General features: G+C 50.1%; 1 long non-coding RNA gene across 1 annotated transcript in view; it reads left to right on the top strand.

Annotated features, from left to right (window-relative positions):
* The first annotated feature begins 15,580 nt into the window (after positions 1–15,580).
* LOC135978100 (uncharacterized) overlaps positions 15,581–24,141 on the top strand; it is a 29,464-nt gene continuing 20,903 nt past the window's right edge. The window contains exons 1-3 of the long non-coding RNA XR_010595523.1: positions 15,581–18,296; positions 20,945–20,965; positions 21,352–21,384. This is a non-coding gene — a long non-coding RNA (uncharacterized LOC135978100). The remainder of the gene's footprint in view (positions 18,297–20,944; positions 20,966–21,351; positions 21,385–24,141) is intronic.

Genomic DNA, 24,141 nt, shown 5'->3' with positions numbered 1-24,141 from the left:
ACTGAAAGAGACAACCTGAGAGCCATGCTTTCACCCCAGCCAGTAACAGCTAAATCTCAGGTTAATAAGTAGAGCTGCGTGAAACCTTTTGTCTGAACCTCTTTTTCCAGTAAAAAATGCAGATTTAGGCTGACTAAAACATTTTGCGAATTCATGTTAATTTTGCAGAATTATTTTGGTGAAAAACAAACCAACAAACATGCAGAAAAAAGGAAATTGTTTTGTTTTGACATTGTTGAATGGAAACATTTGATTTCTCAATTCAAAATGACTTTTTTTTTAAATTTTCTTCAATTTTATTTAAAATATATAAAAACATTTTAAAAGCTCCAAAACAAAATGAAATGTTACATTTCATGTCAAACACTTCATGTCACTGAAAAAAAATTTTTATAGGCCAAAATTTTGAATTTTTTTTCATTCAGGGTTACCTAAAACATTTCCCCCCGCCAAATTTTTTGGAACTGCCAGCAAAATTAAAAGTCAGTTCTTTGCACTGCTCTACTAATAAAACTCTTGGAATTTGCAGCTGCTAAATGGCAAATAATAGGGACAGAAGCTGGGCCTTCTTATATTTCTTCTCCTGTGTGTGTCTGCTTTGTTTTGTCTTGTCTTTAAAAGAAACAGGACTGGAATTCAACACCCCCAAAGCAACCATCTTACTGTATCTACCTCATGTCCCCAACAAGGTCATTCAATCCTTCTTCAGCACCAGAGCCCAAGGATAGTCCAGCCAGGAACAAACATTTCTAGAGTGTCTAGATGACCATTTACACCCCTGCTATAGCTGGCAAACAAGTCACTTGTCTGATATGGCCAAAATCTCTAGTTTAGACAAAGGTGAGGAGATTTTCCACTAAAGAAAATGCTGTACAGAGAAAGGGAGTATGGGAAGCAGCCACAATGAAAGTCTTATTTAGTTCTTTCAGTTGTAAATGCTTTAAGAGTTTTCCTTTCCCTTCTCCTTCCCCTGTGTTTTTAATAGAAGGTTAAAAGGATTTATGTTCTCTCCCCGCCCTTTAATGGAAAAGGGGCAGTGATCAGTAATAATTCTGACACAAACCCGCTTACCATAAGTAAGTGTTTAGTGCTGCAACTATATACAAGAGCCTTCAATCTCCTCAACCATTGCTGGCCCCAACATACGCCCTCTATCAATTCAACAGGGAAAATGAATCTCACAGCTTTGTTGACAAAGATTTTTTATATGAGCTACATTTTCCTCACTGGGAATCATAGGTAGTGTTTCAAATAATGGCAATTTCAGCATCCTTTTAATATTCTGATCATTAAAACCAGCCACCTGCTTGAGCCAGTGCTAAAACTGTCCAATTTCATGGCATAACGTGATTTTTTTTCTGGAGCAGAGGGAGGGAAATAACCATTAGATACTTTTCAGTTTCTTAGATGAGCCATTTTAAAGGCTTTTAATCTGTAAATTGATGATAATTACTCCCTGACCTCCTTTGTAGGACACTTTGAGTATGTCTACACTGCAATAAATAATTCCCGGCACCAAGTCTGAGAGCCATGGTCAATTGACTAGGGCTCGGACTGTGGAGCTAAATACTGCTGTGTAAACATTTGGGATCAGACTAGACCCCAGGCTCTGAGACCCTCCCTCCTTGTGGGCTTTCACAGCCTGGATTCCAGACCAAGCCAAAACGTCTGCCCTGCAATTTGTAATCCTGGAGATAGAGCCCTGTGAGCTGATTTGTGCCTCCTGCTGCCCTGCCGTGGGTCTTTTGTTGCCGTGTAAATGTTCCCTTTGAGATCTAGTGATGGGAATTGCTATATAAGAACTATTTCCTCTTTTGTGTAGGTGTGACACTCTGTATCTCGGGGGAACACCCTGCAACCCCATGTTCATCCTTGTAATATAATTGCGTGGTATCCAATGCAAAGTTTGTCATGTCGGGTGTCTTCAGAAGGTTTATGATGCACTGAGCATTGTTGTTACAATAATGTTATAGGTAGTAATTTCATCTATATAGTTGTGAGGCTGAAAATGTGTCCTCATGGCTTAAAACAAGCCCAGACAAAACTCTCCAGGAACAGAGGGGCAGTTCACACCTCATCGAGGCATATATGGGATGAACCCAGCCCAGCCTCACAGGAACAAAGGACACTGGCCTAGGCAGCAACAAAGGATCTGTTGGACTCTCAAGTGAGTCACCCCCTTTCCCTTCCTTTGGTCAGTTTGGGACTACGATGAGGTAATGCTCACCTGACTCTGAAGGGGGGGTGGGGGCAAAGCCAAGGGCTGGTCTACACTGGGGGGGGATCGATCCAAGATACGGAACTTCAGCTACGCGAATAGCATAGCTGAAGTCGAAGTATCTTGGATCGAATTACCTGGGGTCCAGACGGCGCGGGATCGACGGCCGCGGCTCCCCCGTCGACTGCGCTACCGCCGCTCGCTCTGGTGGAGTTCCGGAGTCCACGGTGAGCGCGTTCGGGGATCGATATATTGCGTCTTAACGAGATGTGATATATCGATCCCAGATAAATCGATTGCTACCCACCAATACAGCGGGTAGTGAAGACGTACCCCCAGAGGGAAGAAAGAACATGATAATGAGGTGCTTTTGCATCAGTACCCTGCTACAATTCCTTACAGAAATAGAACTGTTAAATAACAAGTCGAAGTTATTGATAAATATATTCAAGACCACCAAGATCATGAAATTCTTAACATTTGACAGATTTCCCCCCTTAACTATAATGATCTTGTCAGGATTTTTACCTTGAAATTAATTATATTTATTCTCACTTTTGCCTTCAACATAGAGGTTTTTTTTTTTTGCCTGTGTACTATGAAGACATAGCAAAATAGATTTAAAAAATAGAATTATGACTAGAAATAGATATAACAACAGTGAACATATTAAAGTCAGTAAACATCAACAGCCTTCGAGTTGAATTCAATACATTACCTTGACGCTGAATGATTGCAGATCAGTGTTTCTCCCTTTCTTTCAGTCCATGGATCACTTCACCAGAGAATCCCTCATGGACCAGCGTCTCTCTAAAGCTACTGGTCCCAAGTGCTTGGGTCATCAACTGTTTTATTCTTGGATTCTGGAGAATCACTAGTGTATTGGAATATAAAAATGAAACTAAGTTATGACTTACATAACTAAGGTCTGACTCTTTGCCTAATTGTACTGCCACTAGTTCTCACATTTTTATCATAGTGTTTACAGCAATGAAGCCCATTTCTGCTGGGTTCATTCAGTGTCTGAAGTAGCATGTTACCATCAATGTGCAGCAATTCCTGCTTACTAATTAATCATTGAATAATTGAATAACCAATACTTCAGTGATTAATAGGGGTCATGAGCTATACTGGTGAATGAATAGTATCTTTGCTATAAAACGTCAGTGTTCGGCATTCAGATTTTGTTTTATATCTTTCATGCAAACATTTGTAAATAAAAATACAATTTTATATATTTTAAATAAATGGGATGGAGGACTCACCACATTCACAAATTAAAGAGGGAAGCAAATATTCTTTTTTTCATACAAAAAGCCATTTTGGGGGATAAACAGTATCAATTCCTGATTTTCTGTTCCTCCTTTGCACTTTGGTGCACCCAGTGAGCATTGTGCTATGGCTGATGTTTATGTTTAAGAATTGTTGGCAGACTGGTCATTTGAAATGAAAAGGTGCCTGGGCTTAAGCAATTTTTTTAATTTCATAACTGATGCGGCCAGCCTAGAGGTGCTGGGGCTCAATCCTGGCAAGCCCTGGCACAAATGAAGCCCTGGGAGAGACCCCACTGCACCTGGGTTCCACAGCCCACTGGCAACATGAGCTGGAGGCTCCTTCATGGAGCCCTGAGGTGTTCACAGACAGCAGTGGCCTGCCTCTCACACATCCCTGCCCCTTCTGCAGCTGGGGTTCAGCACCTCGACCATCCCCTTCAGATCTGGCTTCTCTTCTCCCCTCCCCTGGTTATTTATGGTCACCCTGCCCAAAGCCTCAGGAAGCCCAGGGACCTCTTCATAAGCTTGGCCTGGCATTGGCCCAGCTCAGCCTATGCAGCTCTCTCCTTTTCCTCATTCCCTCACAAGTCCAGGCAGAGCTCCCCAGGCAGCATCCAGTCACTCCCCAGACATCTCCTCAGAGCAGCAGGCATAATTCATGGTTCTCTGCCTGATGACCCCACTGGCACTCTCTGGCTTAGCCCTGTCCTTCTTGTGTTCTCCCCAGTAATTAGTTGATCTTTGTTCCTTTTTTCTCACCCTTCCCTTCCTCTGGGGGGGGGGGGGGAGTGGGCACTGCTGTCTGGCAGGCTCAGGCCAAGGGAGGGGAAGAATGAAGGCCCCAGGAAGAGACCTAGCCTGGGAGGGATTTTTCAATCTGTGCTGCATCATTTTTCCTTCAGAGTCCAGCTCCTGCCCCTCAGCAAGTGAGCCAGGGCAGCCATGGGCAAGGGGAGCCCTGGCAGTGCGGCTCCAATGGACTGATGCTGCTATGGAGCTAGGATGGGCATCAGGGAGCAGAGTCAGTGTAGAACATACGAACGTAAGAACGGCCATACTGGGTCAGACCAAGGGTCCATCCAGCCCAGCATCCTGCCTGCTGATAGTGGCCAATGCCAGGTGCCCCAGAGGGAGTGAACCTAATAGGCAATGATCAAGTGATCAAGCCCAGGGGCTCTGCACAGATGGCTAGGATCAGTGCAGGTGCCTGAGGCTGTCACTGGTTTGTGGATAGGTCCTGCAGCCTTTTCACAAAGGGCCAACCCTGCCCACTCCCCGCATGCGATGATGTGGGGAAAGGTCTAGGAGGGGCCCAAACAGACCTGCTCTGCGCCACAAAGTGAACAACAGAGCGAGCTAACACAATGTCACCGGCTCCTGCGATTTTATTGTGAGTCTCGTGATACTTGGTGTTTGACAGAGAACCCCAGCTCCTGGAGTCAGGTGACTAGGTGAGAGACTCAGTTTTTATTTAAACAAAAAAAGTTAGTTTTTAAGCCCTCCTGGTTGCAGACAGAAGCTTGAAAGTGAGTGCGGCCAGAAGTCTTGGGAGAAAATGTGTTTTGTTTCGGTTTTTTTAAATAAATTTCATGGTGTTTTGGGGGCCAGGTTCATGACTTTCTAACATTTGGGGTCAGCAATCCTGGTAACATGATGCCAACCATAACTGATCCTGGTCCAAATAGCCAGTCCACCATATCATCTATTTACCAGCTGGCTTGCCTGGTTTCTCCTGCCAGGGGGCAAATGCAAGGGGTCTCCTCAGGGGATGGATGTGGCTGGGAACATCAGGGGCTGGATAGGGGACGGAGTGGAGGAGTAGGAGTTCAAAAATCCCCAAGCAGACCAGAAGGCATGATTTATTTTTTATCTTTTGGGGGCCAGGCTCATGATTTTCTGTGCTCCTATGCTTGTGGTTGGTTATACTGGTATTTCAAATCCCTCTTCTACAACCAGAATGCTGCTGAGTATCTTCCTATGGGGGTAGGCAGGGTGGTAGGAGGATTTGGGGCTGTCAGCCGGACAGAGGGGAGGGGAGTGGAGGGGAGGAGACTGTGCAAAGCAGAGGGAAATTGTCCTTTTGAGAAATTGCTGATTTCTGCCTGTCTGTCTTGTTAGTGATTGCAAGGGGCGCAGTATGGCAGTGAAGCCGTTTCATTACAATAGCTAGAATGACTAGACCAACTCACCACAGGCTGCTTGCCCCACACAGCATCCCGCATGGGCACGTACAATTTATGGCTTCAACTTTGTTTTTAATTGTATAAAATGGCAGCAAAATTTCAGACTGTCCTAGTGGAGCAGACCTAGGTGCCCTCATTTTAGTGTCTCCCCCACAGCCTCCCAGAGCCTCCCAGCAGGGTCAGCTGTAAGCTAGGTTTGAAGAGATTCCCAGGTCACCTCAGGGCCATTAACTGCCTGATCTGACGCCCAAAAGAAGCCAGTCCCAACGCCTCGGCATTTACTGTCCTAGGGACTCTGTGCCCATGGCAAGGAGTGAAACGGCACAGGAGGCAGGTGTGAGAGCACCAGGCTCTGCTGCAAGGGCTGCTCTGTGCTGCAGACTCAGCCTTGTGAGAGGAGCTGGTCTCAGTGTGATGGAGGGGTAGGGTTACCATACGTCCGGATTTTCCCGGACACGTCCGGCTTTTTGGGCTCCAAATTCCCGTCCGGGGGGAAATCCCCAAAAGCCGGACATGTCTGGGAAAATCGGGACATGCGGGCCGGCGGCCGGCGGTCAGCGGTGCCGGGCCGGGGCCTCGGGGGCTCGGGAGCCAGCGGTGCCGGGCCGGGGACTCGGGGGTCGGGGGCTCGGGGGACGGAGGTCGGCCGGGCCGGGCCGGGGGCTCGGGGGCCGGCGGTGCCGGGCCGGGGGCTCGGGGGCCGGCGGTCGGCGAGGCTGGGCCGCGGGTGCTCGGCCGGGGACTGGCAGTGCTGGGCGGGCCGACCCGGTCTAGGGTTACCATATTTTGAGCCTCCAAAAGGAGGACACTCCACGGGGCCCCGCCCATGCCCCCCCGCCCCAACTCCGCCCCTTCTCCAAAGTCCCCGCCCCAACTCCGCCCCCTCCCCTGCTTCCCACGAATATTTGATTCACGGAAAGCCTGAAGCAGGTAAGGAGGGTGTGGGGGGAGGAGGCGCATCTCCAGCCTGGGTCGGCTAGGGTTACCATTCGTCCGGATTTACCCGGACATGTCCTCCTTTTTGTGCTAAAAATAGCGTCCGGGGGGAATTTGTAAATCACTCAAAATGTCCGGCATTTCCCCCCCCCCCCCCGGCAGAGCAGAGCGAGCGGCTGGGAGGGCTGCAGGAAAGTCACGGGCTGGACTCCGGAGCAGCTGTAGAGGAGCTCCTCCTCCTCCCTCCCTCCCTGCATTCTGAGCCGGCAGCTCCTCCCCGGCAGCCCCGCGCCCGGCTCCAGCAGCACTGTGCAGGGCCAGGGACCGTGTTGTGTGTTGTGCTGGGGAGCGCAGCCACATCTCCGGCTCGCGCAGAGCCCAACACCCTGTTCTGAGCAGCAGGGTAAGGGGGCCAGGGGGGCAGGAGAAGGGGCAGGGAGGTTCTGGAGGGGGCAGTCAAGAAACGGGGGGGGGGTCGGGAGTTCGGGGGGGCTTTTTGGGGGGAGTGGAGAAAGTTTTGGGCAGTCAGGGTACAGGTAGGGGGTAGGGTCCTGGGGGGCAGTTGGGGGGGGTCTTAGGAAGGAGCAGTTAGGGGATAAGGAACAGGGAGGCTTAGGTAGGAGGTGGGGTTCTGGAGGGCAGTTAGGAGCAGGGGTCCCAGGAGGAGGCAGTCAGGGGACAAGGAGCGGGAGGGGTGGGGGGTTGGGAGTTCTGGGGGGGAGCTGTCAGGGAGCAGGAGGGGGGAGAGGGATCGGAGCAGTCAGGGGACAGGGAGCAGAGGGGTTTAGATGGGTTGGGAGTTCTGGGGGGGCTGTCAGGGGGTGGGGAGTGGTTGGATGGGGCGTGGGAGTCCCAGGGGTCTGTCTGGGGGTGGGAGTGTGGATAAGGGTTGGGGCAGTCAGGGGATAAGAGGCAGGGAGGCTTAGATAGGGGGTGGAGTCCTGGGGTGCAGTTAGGGGCAGAGGTCCCAGGAGGGGGCAGTCAGGGGACAAGGAACGGGGGGAGGGTTGGGGGTTCTGGGGGGTGGGAAGTGGGAGGGGCAGGGGCGGGGCTAGGGCGGGGCTCCTCCCGTCCTCTTTTTTGCTTGCTGAAATATGGTAACCCTATGGAGGGGGAATGGGGAGAGCTGGGGAAGGGGATCTGGTAGCTGGGCCAGGGGAAGGGGAGTGAGACCCCTGCCCCAGGACTGTGTGAGCAATAGGCCCTGGCTGGGTGAAGGAAACTCACTCACAGGAAGGAGCCATGCAGCTTTTTGCCCCTCTCCATGTTAGCTCCACCCCAGCCTCTTGCCTACCCCTTCTATCTTTGCACCTTCCTCCATGCCTGGAACGCCCACCCTGACCTACTGCCCCAGGCCTGCAGACTTCTCCTCCTCCTCCTTGCTTACACCCATTAGTGAGCCCCTAAACCCAGCCCAGCCTGGAAGCTCCCAGGACAGGGACCATACGACATGCCCAGGGCACTGAGGGGGCTACAGAAATAACATGGGAGTAACCCCAGTAATTCTTCAGACAGAGCAAAGGGGTAAATAAACCAAGACCCAGAGAGTGTGGGGGTGGGGGAGAGACAGAAGGGCTGAAAGCGGAGCTGGGGGAAATAATGTACTGCATGTGTTGTATCCAGTGAGCTCAGCTTCTGTTCCAGTTTCTCAGCTGCCCACAAACTGACCACAATTTTTTCAGATTTATTTGTTATTCAAAAATATTTGCTAAATACGTTTGTCAAATACATTGATCTGCATGGGTTAGTTCTGATTGGACACACAGGTCACATGGGATTGTTTCTGAGTCCTGAATGGATGAATTTAATTCTTATAAACAGGATTTTGGTGCAAATATTTGTGATTCAGGCTTTGGTGGGTTTCCTTGCATTGTGAGAGTTATGCATGTGCTTGTTAGATTAGGGCCTTAATTTTCAAACATTGCTTCCCATGAATATTTTATAACATTCAGCAGAAATCCCTGGTTTGCATGGCCATTCCTACCAGGAAGCGCCTTCGACTGATTATACCTGGGGCGAATAGAGAAGGGGCAGGATCACAGCTGAAGGGAGTTCATGGGAGCCAGGCACCTCACTCACACAGGCACTCTTGAAAATACCACTCGGCTTCTGTCTGAATCTTTAAGTGCCTAAATAGCTTTACAAACCTGGGACAGAGACTAAGGGCAGAGTTTGGAAGGTCTGTGGGCACCTAAAGATGCAGTTGGGTGTCTAGTGGGATTTTCAACAGCATCGAGGTGCCTAACTCCCATTGGAAGCTCAGTGCCCAGACACCTTTGAAAATCCCACTAGATACCTATCTGCATCTTTAGACATCAAAACACCTTTGAAACTTTGGGCCCAAGTGACTTGCCTAAGGCCACCCAGGGCGTCTGTAGCAGGGCAAGGAATTGTGCAGCCTGACACTGGAACTTCTTTCAGAGCTGCACCTGAAGCATCTCAGAGCCCCTGAGCTCTGTCAGCACAGGCAGTGGAGTGTTTAATTATCATTTCCTATCAGTGTTTTCTGGAGCACATGGGCTCAGCCTTGCTATTACCCCAACTCAGGGCCTCTCTGTCAGATAAGAGTTCAATGATGTGCAATAAAAAAGGAGACTCTGACCCCCAGAGGCTCCCACTGGACATCGCTCCCCTCTGCAGCTCAATCAACTGATGCTTATTGTTACCCTTTGTCCCTGATGCTCGTCACTTGCCCCTTTCTGCTGCTGTTATCCAAGGTCATCATCTCAGCTGGATTGTAAATGATGGGGGAGGGGAGAATGCCCTGAGTAATGATCGGGAACAGTTGGACAGTAACTAGGGTGTCTTGATAGCTTTTCCCCTTAATTTTTAAATAGGATTTTTCTCTCCCATTCTCACCTCTTTCCTTGGAAACAATAATATGGCCACATAAAAGAACAGCTGATAAAATCACATTGTTAGTTTCTCTTTGCTCCTTCCTCTTCAGGAACTTGGGGTTTGCCACATTCAAAGTGAAAGCTGCACCTGAGTCTTATCTGAGCCTGGATTGGGCTGGGCTGTGAACGTCAGACTCTGGACCACCGTGTCCCTGCAGAATCACTCGGGTCAGCGCAAGGGCTGTTGTTACTTTCTGACATTTTCATTTTCAGGGACAGGGTGGCGGAAACCCAGAGGAGATTTCACAGAGGAGACAGAACTTTGTGAGCTCAGCTCAGTGCCCCCCTGTAACAATAGCCCAGGGGTTGCTAGGACCCTAACAATGCACATAGCAATACACAGGTGATGAGCTGTGCGCTAGGGTCAGTTCCAAGGCCCAGAGAGTCTCAGATACGTCAGAGCCCACTGATAAGAAATGTCATAAGAACATAAAACTGGCCACTTTGGGTCAGACCGGTGGTCCATCTAGCCCAGTATCCTGTCTTCCAACAGTGGCCAATGCCAGGTGTCCCAGAGCGAATGAACAGAACAGGTAATCATCAAGTGATCCATCCCCTGTTGCCCATTCCCAGCCTCTGGCAAACAGAGGCTAGGGACACTTCAAGAGCATGGTTTTGTATCCCTGCCCACCCTGGCTAATAGCCATTGATAGATCTATCCTCCATTAACTTATCTAGTTCTTTTCTGAACCCTGTTATAGTCTTGGCCTTTACAATATCCTCTGGCAAGGAGTTCCACAGGTTGATTGTGCATTGTGTGAAGAAATACTTCCTTATATTAGTTTTAAACCTGCTGCCTATTAATTTCATTTGGTGACCACTAGTTCCAAATGTGGGATTGGAAGGGCCCTGGAGATGTCAACAAGTCCCAGGGCCGCCCAGAGGATTCAGGGAGCCTTGGGCAAAGCGGGGGAGCTGCAGCACTTGTACTCACCCGGCGGCGGTCCGGGTCTTCAGTGGCATTTCGGCGGCGGGGGGCCCTTCAGTCGCTCCGCGTCTTCGGCAGCACTGAAGGACCCCCCACCGCCGAAATGCCACCAAAGACCTGGACCACCACCGGGCCAGGGCTCGCGGGGCCCTTGCAGGGCCTGGGGCAAATTGCCCCACTTCTCCCCCACCCCGGGTGGCCCTGCCAAGTCCAGCCCCCTGCACTGAGGCAAGGTCCAATAAACTGACAGGGGTTCACCCTTGTCTCTGGGTGCAGTGGGGGAGGGGCATCCTCAGACAAGGCTTTGTGCAGACCTCATTTTGCTGCTCACAGGAGGCAATGCTGGGTAAGCCGAGGGCAGCAGAGAACAGCAGGAGGGAAGGGAGAGGGACTCAGCAGGGAGCCCAGCAGGGACATGGGGTGCTGGGCACACAGGTACTATTGCTGAGATGTAACGTGTTTGTCTATAATGCAGCTGCCACATTCAATAGGAGCAAGGCAGAGTATAGCACAGGGGAAGAGGGGTATGTGTGTGTGTGGTGGGGGGGGAGGGGGCAGCCAGAGTTGGTGTGCCAGGCTGGGCTGTCACCATGTGCATTTTCGGTGAGACCTTGCTAGAAAGGGATTAGGCAGAGGCAGCAGGCCCAGTAGTTAGAGCAGGAGATCTCTGGGAAGGATCCACTGCTGCAGGGAATCTGTGGGGGCGTGGGGGTGGCTGAAGGCAGAAGCCAGCAGAGCCATGTGCCAGGAATCTGCCCAGGCAATAACTCCAGGCCTGCCTGGCTCTGGGGCATGTCTACACTGGCTGTACTGCCGAGTTTGGCCAGCCAGGCTGGGGGGAAGCAGCCAGGCCTACGGCCCTTCTCTGGGTGGGGAGGAGAGGGGGCAGTGGCTGCAGGCAGGAGAGGGGGTGGCTGAAGAATCCACATGTGACACAAAGGTATTATATCTCTCCCCTCCCCGAAATCCCATTGCCTCCTGCTTCTCATTCAGGTGTTGGCCCTCACTCATTTGCTGGCCCCAAATGCAGTGTGTGTGTGTGGTGTGTGTATGTCATGTGAGGAGGGCAAGGGTTGTACTGGTACCGCGGGGCTGTATGGGACCCCAATGTCTCTGGGCCCCCTAGAGCACACACTGGTCAGTAACCCTGGCCCAGATCAGCAGCCTCTTGTATCGCCTCTTGTGTCACCCTCTTGTAATGTCAGAGGCGGCAGCTCCCCTCCCGTGAGAACGGCTTCGGGATGCTGGGGGAGGGGAAGGGGAGCTCTTCCTGTGGCAGCCCTGATCAACTGTTCAGCCCCAGGATGTGGGAAGAGCAGCGTGGTGGAGGGATGGAGCTTCCTGTATTATCAAGGGACAGGTTCCAGACTGTCCAGAATCACATCACCGTGAGAACATCGTGTGCTAGTTGCTGACACGGCCTGGCTGTGGATTGGAGCTGCGCAGGGAGCCCCATGTACCTGTATGCAAGGGAGCGCCTGTGGGGGGCAGCTGCTGCAATGGGTAGGCTGGGAGGCTGTGGGCTGAGGAGATGGTTCAGCCTCGTCTATGCAGCAAGATGAGCAGCAGCCCCTCCTGCCAAGTGGAGATGCAGCGGATAGTAGCAGAGAATGCTTTCCCCAGGAGAGATGACACCAGCTCCCTGACGGGAACAAATTGTACCAACAAAAGGGCCACAGGGCGGCTTTTTCTGGCATACCTATGTGGGCTGGGGGTGAGGCGGGTTCAAACTCCTAAGCAAGCTAGCTTTGCCAACACAACATTTATCTGTAGACCAAGCCACAATCTCTCGGGGCCTCCATAACACTGACACTGTCCATTGTAAGGGACTCGGTACAGTGGTGAGGCCCTTTCAGAACAAGAACGACTAGGCCAGCTCAACGAAGGCTGCCCCCCCACACACACACTCACAGAGTCCCACATGGGCACTTGCAATTTTTGTCCTCAATTTTTTTTTAAATCGTATAAAATTCAGAGAATTGCAGCAGGATTTCAGAATGTCCTGGGGCCTAGGGCCCCTCATTTTAGCACCTCCCACACAATCTCCAAGAGCATCCCAGTGGCATCAGCTCCAAGTCAGGGGGATTCCCAGATTCCCTCAGGGCCACTCCCAAAGGAAGCCAGTCCCGGGGGCCCAGTGAGTGCGACGTGGCCAGTGAGTGTTAGGGAACGTCCTGCCATTTACTGCCCTAGGGACTCTTTGCTCATGAGGAGGAGTGAAACAGCCACAGGGAGCAGGACTGAGACCACCAAAGCGTTGCTGTACCCATCATGGAATCATAGAATATCAGGGTTGGAAGAGACCTCAGGAAGTCATCTAGTCCAACCCCCTGCTCAAAATAGGACCAACACCAAATAAATCATCCCAGCCAAGGCTTTGTCAAGCTGGGCCTTAAAAGGATGGTGTCATGAATATAAAGGGAAGGGTGACCACCTTTCTGTATACAGTGCTATGGGGTCCCTCCTGGCCAGAGGCACAAAATCCTCTTACCTGTAAAGGGTTAAGAAGCTCAAGCTGGCACCTGACCAAAAGGATCAATAAAGGGACAAGATACTTTCAAATCTGGGTGGGGGGGAAGGCTTTGTCTGTCTGTTCTGTGTGCTTGCTGGAGTCAGATCAAGGAAGCAAGCAATCCAACTCCTATAGAGTTAGTAAGTATTTAGCAAGGAAATGTGTTAGTTTACTTTTATTTTGGCTTGTGTTTTCCTTTGTGTAAGAGGAGGTTTATGCCTGGTTTTGCATCTGAAGAAGTGAGGTTCTTACCCACGAAAGCTTATGCTCCCAATACTTCTGTTAGTCTCAAAGGTGCCACAGGACCCTCTGTTGCTTTTTACAGATTCACACTAACACGGCTACCCCTCTGATACTATGCCTGGTTTTGTAACTTTAAGGTTTTGCTTAGAGGGGAGATCCTCTGTGTTCTTGAGTCTTTTGTTATTCTGTAAAGTACTTACCATCCTGATTTTACAGAGGTAATTCTTTTACCTTTTCTTTAATTAAAATCCTTCTTTTAAGAACCTGATTGATTTTTCATTGTTTTAAGATCCTAGGGTTTGGGTCTGTGTTCACCTGTACCAATTGGTGAGGATATATTCTCAAGCCTGCCCAGGAAAAGGGGTGTAGGGGCTTGGGGAGATATTTGGGGAAGGTAGGTCTCCAAGTGGCCCTCCCTAAATCTTTGTTTAAATCACTTGGTGGTGGCAGCGTTACCTAATCCAAGGTACAAGGAAGGATTTGTGCCTTGGGGAGTTTTTAACCTAAGCTGGTAGAAATAAGCTTAGGGGGTCTTCATGCGGGTCCCCATGTCTGTCCCCTAGAGTTCAGCGTGGGGAGGGAACCCTGACAGATGGAGATTCCACCATCTCCCTAGATAACCCAGTCCAGTGCTTCACCACCCTCCTAGTGAAATAGTGTTTCCTAATATCCAACCCAGACCTCCCCCACTGCAACTTGAGACCATTGCTTCTTGTTCTGTCATCTGCCACCATTGAGAACAGCCTAGCTCCATTCTCTATGGAACCCCCCTTCAGATAGTTGAAGGCTGCTATCAAATCCCCCCTCACTCTTCTCTTCTGCAGACTAAACAAGCCCAGTTCCCTCAGCCTCTCCTCATAAGTCATGTGCACTAGCACCCTAATCATTTTCATTGCCCTCCGCTGGACTGTCTCCAATTTGTCCACATCTCTTCTGTAGTGGAGGGACCAAAACTGGACACAATACTCCAGGTGCGGCGTCACCAGTGTCGAATAGATGGTCTGCTCTGTGCTGCAGACTCAGCCGTGTGAGGGGAGTTGGTCCCAGCACAATAGAGAGGGGATGGGGAATGGGGAGAGCTGGGGAAGGGAATCTGGTAGCTGGGCCAGGGGAAGGGGATAGAGGAAAGAACCCAGGAAGCTTTTTGCCCCTCACCCTATGTGTTAGTCCATGCCAGCCTCTTGCCTGCCCCTGCCCAATGTCCTTCTATCTTTGCATCTTCCTCCATGCCTGGAACACCCACCCTGACCTACTGCCCTGGGCCTGCAGATGTCTCCTCCTCCTCCCTGCTTACACCCATTAGTGAGCCCCTAAACCCAGCCCAGCCTGGAAGCTCCCAGGGCAGGAACCATAGAACATGCCCAGGGCACTGAGGGGGCTACAGAAATAACATGGGAGTAACCCTAGTAATTCCTCAGGCAGAGCTAAGGGGTAAATACAAGTCAGGAGACCAAGACCCAGAGAGTGTATGTGTGTGTGGGGGGGGGGGCAGGGGAGATTGTGGGGGAGGGACAGAAGGGCTGAAAAGCAGAGCTGGGGGAATAATGTGCAGCATGTGATGTGTCCAGTGAGCTCAACCTCCATTCTGGTTTGTCAGCTGCCCAAGAACTGATCATAAATAGTTGCTAAATACGTTTGTCAAATACATTGATCTATGTTGTTACTTTCTGACAATTTCATTTTCAGGGGCAGGATAGCAAAACCCAGAGGAGATGTCACAGAGGAGACAGAACTCTGTGAGCTCAGCTCAGTGGCCCCCATAACAATAACCCAGGGGTCTCTAGGACCCTAACAACACACACTGCAATACACAGGGTGATGAGATGTGCCCTAGGGACAAACCCAGCAGCCAATGGGAATCTCACCATTGATTGCAATTGGTCAGGCTCCAAGTCCCAGAGCGTCTCAAACAGAGCAGAGCTCATGGATAGAAATGTCAGGCTGGATAGGCCCTGGAGAAGTCACCAAGTCCAGCCCCCTGCGCTAAAGCAGGGTCCAGTAAACCTGACTGGCAGGGCTTCACCCTGGTCTCTGGGTGGGGCAGAGGCATACTCAGACCATGCTTCATGCAGACCTCGTTTTGCTTCTAACCCGAGGCGATGCTGGGCAAGCCAAGGGCAGCAGAGAACAGTGGAAGGGAAGGGAGAGGGGCTGAGTGGGGAGCCCAGCAGGGACACGTGGTGCTGGGCACACAGGCGATATTGCTAAGCTGTAACGTGTGTCTATAACGCAACTGCCACATTCAATAGGAGCGAGGCCGAGCAGTGTGTGGGGGAAGGGGTGGCAGCCAGAGTGGGTGTGCCAGGCTGGGCTGTCACCATGTGTGTTGTCTGTGTAACTTTGCTAGAAAGGATTAGGCAGAGGCAGCATGCCCAGTGGTAACAGCAGGAGATCTCTGGCCCTATTTACAGCTGAGCTAATGGCTCCCTGCCCTTTACTGGTCCCCCCGATATGCTGAGCTGGATGGGCCTGTCTCCAGTAATTCCCTCTAATACCTTCCCTCTGCCCAACCCCGCTCCCTTGTCCACATCTGTACTGGTGGCCCCTCTCTGGGAAGTTCAGGAGGGGTGGGTGGTGCTGTATTACTCTGAGGTGGGTTAGTGATGAAGGAGCGATGAAGGCCACAGTATAGTCAGCACATTTGTTTATTCCCCTGTTCGCTGTTAATGGTTATCAGTATCAGTGATGGTGTGTTAGTGCCTAGGAACCCCAGTCACAGATGTGTAACAAGAGACTCCCTGGCCCAGAGAGCTCACAATCTACACAACAGACACAACAGGAGTGAGGCCTGGTCTACACTACGAGTTTAGGTCGAATTTAGTAGCGTTAAATTGAATTAAGCCTGGACACGTTCACACGGCTAAGTCCCTTTTTTCGACTTAAAGGGCCCTTTAAACCGATTTCTTTACTCCACCTCCAACGAGGGGATTAGCAATAAAATCGGCCTTAGCAGGTCGGAATTGGGGTAGTGTGAACGGAATTCGACGTTATTGGCCTCCAGGAGCTATCCCACAGTGCTTCATTGTGACTGCTCTGGACAGCACTCTCAACTCAGATGCACTGACCAGGTAGATAGGAAAAGCCCCGCGAATGTTTGAATTTCATTTCCTGTTTGCCCAGTGTGGAGAGCACAGGTGACCACGCAGAGCTCATCAGCACAGGTAACCATGGATGGAGTCCTAGGATCGCAAAAGAGCTCCATCATGGACCGAACGGGAGGTACGGGATCTGCTCGCCATATGGGGAGATGAATCAGTGCTAGCTGAACTCCGTAGCAGTAAACGAAATGGCAAAATATTAGAAAAGGTCTCCAAGGCCATGAAGGACAGAGGCCATAACAGGGATGCACAGCAGTGCCGCGTGAAAATTAAGGAGCTAAGACAAGCCTACCACAAAGCCAGAGAGGCAAACAGAAGGTCCGGGGCAGAGCCGCAAACATGCCGCTTCTACGCAGAGCTGCATGCCATGCTAGGGGGTGCAGCCACCACTACCCCAACCATGTGCTTTGACTCCTTCAATGGAGAAACACACAGGTAAGCAGGTTCGGGCTATGAGGAAGATGAGGATGAAGATAATGTAGATAGCTCACAGCAGCAAGGAAGCGGAGAAACCGGTTTCCCCAACAGCCAGGATATGTTTATCACCCTGGACCTGGAACCAGTAACCCCCGAACTCACCCAAGGCGTGGTCCCAGACCCTGAGGGCACACAGGGGACCTCTGGTGAGTGTACCTTTGTAAATATTACACATGGTTTAAAAGCAAGCGTGTTTAATGATTAATGATTAATTTGCCCTGGCAATCGCGGCCAGTACAGCTACTGGAAAAGTCTGTTAACGTGTATGAGGATGGAGCGGAAATCCTCCAGGGACATCTCCAGAAAGCTCTCCTTCATGTACTCCCAAAGCCTTTGCAAAAGGTTTTTTGGGGAGGGCTGCCTTATCCCGTCCGCCATGGTAGGACACTTTACCATGCCAGGCCAGTAGCACATAGTCTGGAATCATTGCATAACAAAGCATGGCAGCATATGTTCTCGGTGTTTGCTGGCATGCAGACAACATCCATTCCTTATCGCTCTTTGTTATCCACAGGAGAGTGATATCATTCACGGTCACCTGGTTGAAATGGGGCGATTTTATTAAGGGGACATTCAGAGGTGCCCGTTCCTGCTCTGCTGAACAGAAATGTTCCCCACTGTTAGCCACGCCGTGGGGGGGAGGGGTGAAGTGATCATCCCAGAGATTTGGGGGGGGTGTTAGTTGGGTTTGTGCTGCATGTTAACCCGGAAACCGCAGCCCCTTTTAAATGGCCAACCCAACGGGTGCTTGGTATGGGAAAGGAGGGTGCTACTGTTTGAAACCATTCCCACATGTTAAGAAGGTTAAAAAAGCCAAAAGACTGTGGCTTACCATGGCTGCCTGCAAGCCGAAATCTGTTGCCTGGCACTGCGTGAGTGATCTCTCACACCAAACCGGCAGGCCCTCAATATAAGAGGAAAAATGTGACCTTGTAACGAAAGTACATGTGCTGTGTAATGTGAACAGCAAAATTTAACGTGAAAGAGTGTACCCATTGTTCTCTAAAATGTGTCTTTTTTAACCACCTCTCCCTTCTCCTCCACCAGCTGCAAATGTTTCTCCTTCACAGAGGCTAGTGAAGATTAGAAGGAGAAAACGGCAGACTCGGGATGATATGTTCTCGGAGCTCCAGATGTCCTCCCACGCTGACAGAGCACAGCAGAACGCATGGAGGCAGTCAATGTCAGACTACAGAAAAGCACAATATGAACGAGAGGAGAGGTGGCGGGCTGAATCGCGGGATGAACAGAGCAAGTGGCGGGCTGAAGATGATAGGTGGCGTCAGCTTGCAGACAGAAGGCAAGAGTCAATGCTCTGTCTACTGGAGCATCAAACTGATGTGCTCCAGCGTATGGTTGAGCTGCAGGAAAGGCAGCAGGAGCAGAGACCGCCGCTACAGCCCCTGTGTAACCAACAGCCCACCTCCCCAAGTTCCATAGCCTCCTCAACCAGACGCCCAAGAACACGGTGGGGGGGGGCCTCCGGCCACCCAGTCACTCCACCCCAGATGATTGCCCGAGCATCAGAAGGTTGGCCTTCAATAAGAGTTAAAGTTTTAAACTGTAGTGTGTCCTTTTCCTTCCCTACTCCCCCACCCATCCCGGGCTACCTTGGCAATTATCCCCCTAGTTGTGTGATGAATTCATAAAGAATGCATGAATGTGAAGTAACCATGACTTTATTGCCTCTGCATGTGCTGCTCGAGGGTGGGAGGGGAGGGTGGGGTGGTTGGTTTACAGGGAAGTAGAGTGAACCGGGTGGGGTGGGGGCGGACGGTTCATCAAGGAGAAACAAACAGAAGTTTCACTCCGTAGCCTGGCCAGTCACAAAACTCATTTTCAAAGCTTCTCTGATGCGCACCGCGCCCTGCTGTGCTCTTCTAACCATCCTGGTGTCTGGCTGCACGTAATCAGCAGCCAGGCGATTTGCCTCAATCTCTCACTCCGACATAAATGTCTCCCCCTTACACTCACAGATATTGTGGAGTGCACAGCAAGCAGCAATAACAATGGGGATATTCTTTTTGCTGAGGTCTGAGCGAGTCAGTAAGCTGCGCCAGCGCGCTTTTAAACATCCAAATGCACATTCTGGAAAAGACCTTTCCAACACTCAGCTGGACAGCATAGCAGAGTTCATCAAACAACTGGGGTTAAAACCAGGAAAAAGGGGAAGGGAAGGGAATGTCTGTGGGGAACATGGCAAGGAGCTCACATGGTTCTGTAAGGAGATTGCCAAAGCTCTTTGTGAAGATTGCAAAGGATCCCCGACTCACCGCTCTCACGCTGTGATTCCCATGGCAAAGGCTGCTCATGGGTCCAAGGTAGGGGTGTTTTGCTAGCTAATTAAATCACTTCAAGGCCCTGTGTCACCCCCTCTCTGGACTGACGCCAGTCTGCTGTGGGTGGGCCTAACCCCAGGATCCCATGTGCTTCTGGGCCTCTCAGACACACTCCCAGCTGCAGACCCCATGTCTGCCACCCTGCTTTGTGGAGTGCTCCTGCACAGCCCAGCTGCCTTAACCCCACGAACCAGTGCTGCTGCCCTGCCAAGCTCCAAGTCACATACACACGCTCCACACACTGTGCAGATTTCCAGCTTGCTGTGCGCACGCTGAGTTCTCAACTGACCCTTTCAGGGACAATGTGTCAGCCGAGTCGAGAACACTGGCCTAGGAAAGGGATTTCTGAACCATGGGCCTTTGTACCAAAAAAAAAAAAAAAAAAAAAAGCCGCAATCGCGATCTGCGGCGGCAATTCGGCGGGAGGTCCTTCACTCCCAGGCGGAGTGACGGACCCTCCACCGAATTGCTGCCGAATACCTGGAACTGCCGCCCCTGTCCGGAACGGCCGCCCCAAGCACCTGCTTGAGAAGCTGGTGCCTGGAGCCGGCCCTGATTCAGATGTACCAATAGTCAAAAAGGCTATTAGCTGTAATCTGTGCAATTTAAATGAACAAGTCTACAATCCATGATCCCATGGTCCTACACCACTCCGAGCCTAAGACGGGTTGACATATTTTAAGGACAATGAAGCCATCAAAGCCAGATGGAAGGAGCATTTTGAGTCACTCCTGAATCGTGAGTCAACCGTCTCTAATGCCACCATCGAATCTATACCTCAGTGACATGAAAGAGAATCTCTTGCTGATCCTCCTGCCCTTGAAGAAGTAACATGATCCATCATGCAAATGAAGAACAGCAAGGCAGCAGGGCCAGATGCTGATGACATCCTCGTGCACACTAAGACTGACCTTCAGTCCACACTGGATTTTTTTGCACAAGCTCATCGAAGCCTAGGACTCTGACTCAATATTCGGAAGACTAAAGTGCTCCATCAGCCTGCCTCAGGCCTTTTACATAACCCATAAGACAAATATGACTCCTACACTCCTTTAGGGATGCAAACCCAACTGTCTGGAGAGGTACCACCGACAATGCTTCTGGAAGATCCTTCGCATCAAATGGGAAGATTGCTACGCTAACGCCAGCATCCTCACTGAAGCCAATGTCACCAGCACTAAGCAATGATTCTCATGAACCAGCTTCATTGGGCTGAACATTGTGTGCGGATGCCATACTCTCGCCTCCCAAAACAAGCCATCTACTCTCAGATCACCCATGGTCAGAGATCCCGTGGTGGTCAGAGGAAACGCTACAAATAGACACTGAAAATGTATCTCAAGAAAACTGATGTGGACATCACAAGCTGGGAGGAGCAAGCCACCAACTGACCTCAGTGGTCAGCCTCCATCAGGTAGTGGCCCGCTTCGAGGAGAAGCGCCTTTCCCTCAAAGCTGAAGGAAGGAAAAAGAACTTTCTCACAATGGGGAGCTGACCCGCTAGGAAATGTCTGTACCTACTGCGGGCAGATCTGTGGTTCCAGGATTGGACTCCTGAGATATCTCAGGACCCATAAGTAAATCTGTGGTAGAGATCATCCGCGAACCAAGGAACTGCCGATGATGATGATTTCAGCTGAAAAATGTTGCCCAACTCTAGTGATAAAAAACGTCACAAGAGAGCATGCCCAAAACAGGAAACAAACAAACAAAAACTGCCTGTGTTTGACTTTGCAAACATAACGAAATGGATGAAGGTAGCAGGGGTGGGGAGAGAACCACTGTACTAAAATTTTTAACAGCTATTACACATTATTAATTCCTCTTTTTTGTCTTTTAGAAGAAATTCTTGCTGAACTTGGTAAGTTCAATTTTTCCTATTCCTTGTTTCTGGAGTCCCCTGAAACCTCTCCCACTAAGGGATGAGGCTTTCCTGACCTGTGCATCCCCCCAAAAAAACAACAGTCCTACATCTCCTTCCTTTCCTCATCTTTCCCCTCCCAATTCTGCCAGATCATCACACCTCTCTGCCCCCAAGTTCTATCCTCATCCCACATAGCCGACTCCTCCCTGCCTTCACTTGACCCCACTTGATCACACGGTGCATTTGAGACAGGTGTGTTTTAAACCACTGACTGTAAATCTGTCCCTCTCTTTCACAAGCACAACACATTGTGTTCAACCGTTGGAATATCACCATAACCATGGCAGAACGAAAGCTCATAATTTGCCTTTTTCTCCTTCTAGCAACCTTGCGATCTGAAATGAAGAAAGACAAAGGTAATTTCTGGGACCAGTGGGGTGTATTCAAAAGACTAGCAAAGGGGAAATAAACACAGCTTCTGCTCTTCCTTTAAGATGAAAGAAGAAGGGCTGAAACACTGTTTTTTAGAATGTGATTGTTCAATATATTAGCAATTCAGGTCCTGCCTAGGACCATGGAGGGCAGAGGGAGGCAGGGAACGGAGCAGAGCAAAGAGGAAACCAGCAAACTGAAAAGGCCAGAGGCTGTCTGGGCAGCAGGCTATTGCTGCTTTGCCGGCTACTGCTGGAGGAATCCTTCTGGCTGCAGGGGCTTGGAACACCTCTAAGTTTTCCTGCTGTCATTTCCCCCATCGCCATGTGGCTGGGCAAGGAGGTTACATGGGGCTGGTTCCCCTGTGGTCAGGGGGACTCTGGTTGGGTCTCAGCCCTGGCACCAGGTGCTTTTGTTGCTTCTCAAGCTCTTCTCTCCCACCAGAGAAATGAAGAGCCTGATCGAACATTGTGCCAGCAAAATCAGCTGCCTCAATTGTTCTCCAACCATGTCGTCCGCTCCCTACTCAAATCCCTCCCCTGGCTCCTCTTCTACTTCTGCAGCAAATTGTAGCTTCTCCTCAATGCCAAGGATCAGCACCCAGGAGCTGGATATTTTGTAAGAGGGGCTGCTCTCCTGTCCTGGCATCTGTGGGGTGTCCCACAACCTCAGCCAGAGGTGGATGAATTTCAGGTTCAGAGATGGGCTCCCAGGATGATCAGGGTCATGGAGGGCCTGCCGTAAGAGAGGAGACTAAAAAAACTGAGCTTGTTTTGGGTAGCAAAGGGAAGGCTGAGAGGGGATGTGATTGCTCTTTGCGAATGCATCAGGGGAGTAAACAACATGGAGAGAGATGAACTGTTGAAGCTAACAATCAAATCGATCAAGAAGAAATGGGGATTATCTGGCCTTGAATTCAATTCAGGCTGGGAACTAAAGGTTTCTACCCATCAGAGGAGTGAGGTTCTGGAGCAGACTGCCAGGAAGTGTTGTGAGAGAAAACAACAGGTATTTTCAGGTATTTAAAAGGGTGTCATAAGGAGGAGGGAGAAAACTTGTTCACCTTAGACTCTAAGGATAGAACAAGAAGCAATGGGTTTAAACTGCAGCAAGGGAGGTCTAGGTTGGACACGAGGAAAAAGTTCCTAACGGTCAGGGTGGTTAAACACTGGAATAAATTGCCGAGGGAGGTTGTGGAATCTCCATCTCTGGAGATATTTAAGAGTAGGTTAGATAAATGTCTATCAGGGATGGTCTAGACAGTATTTGGTCCTGCCATGCGGGCAGGGGACTGGACTCGATGACCTCTCGAGGTCCCTTCCAGTCCTAGAATCTATGAATCTATGAAACAGAACTAATGTTAAAATGGAACTTGCTAAGTTTTTTAATAGGATTTTATGAAGGGGCTGTGATGGGGATCCCAGGATGTCACCTGGACTGGGGGACTGCTGAGCCCTCTGTCCCACCACTGGGTGGTTGTTGGCAAGCTACAGACCTCTGGCAGGTTCTGCATTTACACGGATATCCACAGGAAGGGACACACCTAGCTGAGTTACATGAATGCTTCTCCCAGCCACTCATGAATCGTCAGCAGAGAGGCTCCAGCCAATCCTCACAGCTCCCCAGCCTAGGACCCCAGAGCTGAAGTGTCTTGCGCTGGTCAGAAGCCTGAGCAATGTAAGTTCATTACCCAGTCTGCCCCTCCCTCAATGTGGAGAGGACACACACTAACCTTTGTATCCTGAGCTGAGATTTTCCAAGCACTTCAACTATTTTATGTAAAATATAAAACAGATTTAATAACTACAGAAAGATAGATTTTAAGTTATTATAAGTAGCAGACATAGAGATCAAAGTTGGTTACCTAAGAAAGAAAAGTAAATTTGCAATCTGAGTTCTATAAACTAAACAGGATTTGAATCAAGCAGTGTCTCACCCTGACAGATGGTACAAACAGGTCACAGATCTTCAATACAGTGGCTGGGTCTCTCCTCCAGCACCGGACCACCCTCCACAGTTCAAAGTCTTTGTCCGCTAGATGTTTCTTCCAGGTGTTGAGTTGTGGCAGGAGTGAAGCCAATCACGATGTCACATCCCTTCTTTTATAGTTTCTTCCAGTTTGCTGCAAAGATCTATGCTTGCGAGGTGGGGGTCTGCCTCCATTGGTCAAGTAATCTCCATTGTCTACGTGACCTCTCTGAGAAATCTTCTGGGATGGCTGCTGGGAAAGTGAATTCCCTTTAATGGCCCATCAGCACATCTGGCTACTCCATTGTTGCACCTGAAAGGCTGGTTGTGGATGTTTCCAACCTCACAACATATTTCAGTAACACACACCTAGCAAAACTTCATAACTTCACATACAATCATAGCACATACAATCCAACAGGATATTAATGTTAAACAGATCAAGAATTTTAAAATGATACTTTACAATGGATACTTTGTAGGAAACATCTCATAATTATATGATGGGGTGAATATAGGGATTTCAGGGGGCTGCTTTGAGGTACAAAGTGCCACAGGAGCTGTCTGTGAGAGCAGGGGACTGGAGTAAGTGCAGGCTTCACTAGGGAAAAGGTCCAGGTGTATATCAAGGTAGGCTGCATGGATGTAGCTAACAGTGAAGTCTGATAATGGAGCAGCAACTCTGCTGTAGTTAGGATTGAGACTCGCAGTTTAAAAGATAACTTTTCTCACTGAGCTAAAACTGATTGAAAACTGCTCTGCCTGATGGGAAT

Source organism: Chrysemys picta, unplaced genomic scaffold, assembly GCF_011386835.1.
Source record: "Chrysemys picta bellii isolate R12L10 unplaced genomic scaffold, ASM1138683v2 scaf116, whole genome shotgun sequence".
Taxonomy (NCBI): domain Eukaryota; kingdom Metazoa; phylum Chordata; order Testudines; family Emydidae; genus Chrysemys; species Chrysemys picta.
The sequence above is the reverse complement of the archived record's forward strand: the minus strand, read 5'-3'. Positions and strand labels throughout refer to the sequence as shown.